The sequence below is a fragment of the Silurus aristotelis genome (assembly GCF_946808225.1).
Source record: "Silurus aristotelis genome assembly, chromosome: 13".
Lineage (NCBI taxonomy): Eukaryota > Metazoa > Chordata > Actinopteri > Siluriformes > Siluridae > Silurus > Silurus aristotelis.
Genome location: NC_139586.1, coordinates 26,290,591 through 26,296,590, shown reverse-complemented (window position 1 = coordinate 26,296,590; position 6,000 = coordinate 26,290,591). Strand labels below are relative to the sequence as shown.

At 37.2% G+C, this 6,000-nt stretch overlaps 1 long non-coding RNA gene across 1 annotated transcript in view; it reads left to right on the top strand.

The window, feature by feature from the left end:
* Nucleotides 1-3,337: 3,337 nt before the first annotated feature.
* Nucleotides 3,338-6,000, top strand: part of LOC310736135 — a 44,701-nt gene continuing 42,038 nt past the window's right edge. The window contains exon 1 of the long non-coding RNA XR_014536473.1: nt 3,338-3,481. This is a non-coding gene — a long non-coding RNA (uncharacterized lncRNA). The remainder of the gene's footprint in view (nt 3,482-6,000) is intronic.

The window sequence follows — 6,000 nt, the reverse complement described above, 5'->3', positions numbered from 1 at the left end:
GAGGGTAGTCCATAGCGGCCATATTTGAATGCCGCAGAGTATGTTGGGAAACAGAGTGATTGTCTTGCCGTGAACTTTAAGAAAATATCAATACAGGTGTCTTATTAATGGTTTTTGACCATATCAATCTAAGATCTTTTTCCCATGAAACCGTTTCAAGCCATACGCAAGTCTGCTTGAGTGAGAATCGCAGATTCTACAATTGCATTCCTGTACTGGTGTGAACTTTATCAATTCTCCACTGATCAAACAACCGAACCCATCCGCTAAACGTTCCCTCTCTTCTTATTTATCTGCTCATGGCTGGGACAAAACCTTCTGGAGCTGAAGATATGGATGGTCATTATTCCTATCCTTTGTGTCGCCCGGTTGGGGGTCACTATCTTCCTGACAAATGTTCTGTCAGCTTTAAATCACAATTCCTGCTGTTGGCTTGATAAAAGGAATTAACCAGTATGTTGTGCTGATATAACGATGCATTATTTACCTTCATGTTCGGTAAAGCTGGGACTGTGCACAGAATTAAATAGCTCACCAGGACCACCATACCAGCTCAAAAACCTACTAAAGAAATAAACTAAAAATACAGGGTGAAAATATATAACAAGTAAACCATCTAAAGTTCATTATTCACAAATACATTTCACAAGTTTAAATAAGAAGCAAGAAAAACAGTGAAAAACATTGCTGGTAAAAATGGGTTTTGTTTTTGAGCGAATATATAAAACGTGTGATATGTTGATATGACGACTTGTATTAATACAAACTAAAAACAGAGATAAAAATTAACAAATTACATTTACTCGCATTACTGTAATTGATTGATTTTTTTTTTTTTTTTTTTACATTTTTAAAACCTGTAATACTATTTTCACTTACTTTTTTTTTCTGTAAAGTGTTGTTCTACATTAGTATTCGTATTCAGTACTGAATAAAAAACATAAATAATGCAAAGGGGAAAAACTCTGCACATCAGAAACTGCACTGATTGAATGATAGGCAGAAAATCATGGAGGCAAAATTGTCAATGCACAATAAATCTAGCTGTTTTACCAGTGTCATGATTTAAGTGTCATATGAAATCAATTAAAAAGTGTTCGATTTTAGAGTAGATCTGCTGATGTTGCATTAGATTTGAGCATTGCCATATAACCAATCACACACTTTTGTTGAGAATGCAGTGTCCAATCAAATGTTTCGATTGTCACTGTGGAAAACGAGTTATTTAATGCGTGTGCTCACTGTCTGAATTCTGAATCTGCATTTGTGATTTCTCTCATTTTCATAAATGACATTATAACAGAAGCTAAATGTTTATAAATCCTGTTCATTTGTGAAGGTGTTCCGTTAATTAAAAACAGCTAGTTTGAGATTTTAATCTCCGTGTCCATTTTAAACTACACTAGACCCTGCTGTTAAAAAAAAACTTACCTCAGAAAACATTTTAAATGTGCATTTAACTTTTTTTTTACTTTTACTTGAGTAGAATTTTATAACTCTTTCCACCTCTGAGTAAAAATAACTGTTCAAGCAGTCCAGTTTGGTTAAAGTATATTTTTCTTTTGGTATGTCAAAAGAATAAAATTCTAAAAACTGTACTCCAAGAACAAGGTCGTACAACTGTCATTTTCTACCATTGTTAACTCGTCACTACACACTTAACTCTGAATACGGTTAAGAAATGACAGTGAAATTGTAGCTTATATGTTGCATATATGCATATATGAATAATATACTGATTTATTTCAATTTGAGCTTCAATTTGGTCTGAGAGTGAAAATAAATTGGAGTCCAACACACTTTTTCTTACAATGTTATGCCACACAAAATATTTGGAAATAATACCCCCCCCTGGCTCAAACCTCTCTGCCCCATATTACAAATACACAAGCTATTTAAGGGTAAACTGGTGCAGACTGTAAGGACAAACTGTAAGAGGAAACCAATGGTACCAGGACATGAACTACACCAAAACACACAGCAACACAACATAAAACCCAGAATTGCTCTGTAGCATTTGGTATGAGAAAAATAATCCTGACAGACTATGAAAAAAGGGATAGGAATGTACATGCACAATTTCAAGATATCAGTTCAACTAGGGAAAAAAAAGGTTTTATGTATAAAAAATGAAATTTGATTGCAAGGTAAATGCTTCCAAGAATAAAACGTGATCTAATATGTTAAGCAGCTCATTACTATAGTACAAATAGTTTGTCAGATTTATACAGAAATTGCTATGTACACTATATGAACAAATGTTTGTGGACACCTGACAATAAGATTGGAATGTGCTTTTTGAACATCCCATTCCACATTTTGTTCCCATCCCCTGTTATAATAATCTCCACTTTTATTGGAAGATCTTCCATTAGATTTTTGAATGTACTTGTGGAGATACAGTATTTGTGAGATTTCATTCAACCACAATGGTGTTAGTAAAGGCCTTTGGTGCAGTCAGCTTTTACATTTAACCTGTTTTGTGGGTTTGAGGTTAGCGCTCTATAGCAGGAGATCTTTTACTTTAACCCATGTAAGGCATATCTTCATGGAGCTGGAATATGTGCACAAGGGCATTAGAACATGTTTGGGTTTCTTCGATTAAATAAATGAAAAAAATTCATTTTAGCACTTCCAAAAACATTCTATACAGTTGTGTGCTCCAGTTTTATGGAAACAATTTACAGAAGAACTATATATGGCTGGAAAAAACAAGTGTCCTAATGTGTTTATTGTGCATAAAGTGAATATTACAATACTTTTTTGGGTGCGAAAGACACCCGTTATTACCTGCAAATGTCTAACCATATTCAGAGCAAATCCAAAGACCTGATATGGGGCTAAAGAGAAAATTGTGGACATGATGTTTCACAGCTGTAAGCCATCTAGGCCCAAAACTCGGTACAGAAGCACTTTCATGTCATGTGGCTGTGGGAATATGTGGCACTCAGCAGCTCCTGTCACACACACAGACACCGTTACTGTAGACTCAAGCAGCGAGGTTATAAATACGTGTTCGTACTGAGGGAAAGAGCACCACATGTCGCATCGCTTCATTTCATCCACCCTACTCCATTACTTACTCTTGTCACCTACTGACTTCACACCTTCCTGCGTCTCGGCAAATTCCTGCCACTCCTGCCACGGTGAACTTTCTCCAGCTGGTGTGAGCAGTCAGTCGCACGTTTCATACCAAAACACAGTATGTGTGTCCCTGACAGTGACGGCCACATCTATCATCTGGCTGGAAGATTGGACCTGTCTGACTTGACCTGTCCACATTAGATAAGCGCTGTATTAGGGATGGTAAAATTATATATTTATTTATATATACAGTAATTACCGGACTATTAAGCGCAACCAAATATAAGCCGCACCCACTGAATTTTACAAATATTTTTATTTTTAACATAAATAAGCCGCACCTGTCTATAAGCCTGTCTACACTAATGTACTTTACACAGGCTTTAAAGAAAGACACGTTACACACGGTGGACTCAACGCGCTACAACGGCTTGTACCTAAACAGTAGCCTAGCAAGAAAGTCATTGTTCGCTGTCTTCCTCCTTCCTTTCACAACTATTTCTCTCGAGAGTTTATCTTTTGGCATCGTTTTTTCTCCTGAAGCCGTGCAGCTCAGAACACAGGTGAGGTGCGTTTTTTCATTTCCGTTCGGAAATTTCATTGGTCTAATGTTATGTCGCTCAGTTTTTTGGCTTGAAGTTTGAGAAACCAGGAAAAACCCAGGAAAATTCCATAAATTAGCAGCTTTGTTGTTTAAGCCACGGGGTTCAAAACGTAGGAAAAAAGTAGCGGCTTATAGTCCGAAAAATACGGTAATTATTAGTAGATGCACTATTCTTTTTTTATTTAGAAAATTATCAATAATTTGTGATCAATATTTGTATGTAGATTTATTTTACCTCACTAAACTGTTTCTCTCAGCACCACTGCTGCTACATGAATATTACGTTTTACAACACTAAGGTGACCGAGGCGCGTCCTGAGAGTCAGAGAATACAGGTTAACATGGCAGAGGTAGAGCTGCATCCTCCTGGAGACTGTAGAGGAAAACAACATCTGGTTTTATTATTTTTCTGTTTGTTAAAGGGCCATGCGTTAGAATTCAGAAGGCGCTTTAGTAAATTGATGATTTGCTGTCTGAAATAAAATCTGTACCATAATGAATTGCAGCGCATCATATTTTTTTCCACTGTAAGGTATTGCAATCAATCACATTGTGTTTAATCGAATCGAAATCGGATCCCACTGCTGGTAATACGGGTGAATCGTATCGTATCGTATCGTGTCGTATCAGTTGCTGCTTCATATGTATCTTTAATATATCTTATCGTTAGCTATGCATCGAGATGTGAATCGCATCGACCTCAGTTATGAAGATGTATGCGGGTTTGTCTTGTTTGGACTTTTCATGTGTGTATTTTTGTGTTTTCAATCACTCTTTGTTACTGCTCTGCACAAGGATCCATGAGAGACAATACTCAAAACCCTGTGTCAGCAGAGCAACTAGGGGAATACACTATAAGCACAAAAAATACATGTGACATCTGACATTTCCAGCTACATGTAGTTTTACACCAAATAGTAGCATAATCTTTTCCCTACACTTGAACTAGGAGACTCAAACTTGTTCCAGCATGACAATGCTCCTCTATGACAAAAAGATACGCTCTACATGGGTTGGAGTGGATGATTTCCTACTCTAGCGCTCTGTCTGATCCTACTAAACACCTTTGGAATAAATCAGAACGCTGACTTCACCTCAGGCCTCCACACCTCCACTACATCAGTACCTGACTTTACTAACGACATTGTCCCTGAATGAACACAAATCTCCGCAAGCACACTGCAAAATCTGGTGTAACATTAGCAAATAAGGACTAATGGTGGAATTAGATGTTCAAAAAAGCATGTACCATATAGTATATTATTTTTAAAGAAAAAAGCTGAGTTGTCCCCTTTGTGGGATTTTCTGTGTGTGTGTGCTTGTTTAGTAGGTTGAATACAGTCAAGCTACCATTCTTTCCAATCCAATTGACATTCAACTGAGACAAGACTCCACCAGGCACATAAGGGTGAAGGATCTTGCTGAAGGCTTAATGCATTAACCATTGAGTTAATCCTCGTGACAAATCAGGGGATTTGATTAGTACAACTTTGCTAATTTGCTGATTATTTGCTGATATTTGAGTCTCACCTTGTGTAGCTGGACAGAGAAGAATCCTAATGCCTTTAACTTGAGTCCAGTTGAGCAATGCTAGGTTTAAAGGGGGGCAGTGTGTGTTGTATTACTCCCCCCCCTTGTAGGCAAACATCAAAGTTTTTTATCTGATGAAGGCAACTACAGGGGGACAGTCTAGATAAAACAGCAATTGTAGAACAAAAAACTTTTGGTCCTTCAAATAATATTGGAGAAAAGAGAAACCAGTATGACTGACTCAGGTTAGCAATGAGAGGAGAAAGAGATGGATGGTTGGTTTTACAGAACTATCCCAGGATTGCATGCATCGTCAGATGGCGTTATCCGAGAGTTGTCTAGGGAGATCCAGGGATTCTGATCTTCCGATCCATCGCCATAGATAAATAGCATGACTGATAAGTCATGCTAGGATTAGTTTTAGCTGATAAACTGCCATTCATGGCAAGATATCTGCCAAAGATCTATGCTGGATGAGTTGATGGTTGTAGTAGTATGAAAAAAAACATGAGAAGAAATAAGAAATTGCATTTAAAGGAAGATCAGGGAAGAACCCAGTACTAAGCCATGTGGGACACCAGTGGATGTCAGTTAGGCTTTCATTTAACCAGGGAAAACAAGGACAATGTAATTTTTCACTTGCCCAATTGTCTTGCTAATAAATCTATAATATGTCCACTTCTGGCTTGTATGCATTCAAGAATTATTGTCAGAGACTAACTACAATTAACTTCTATACAAAGCGAATTTGTAAATGTGTGTTTTCTTCTCAGCACTGCTCA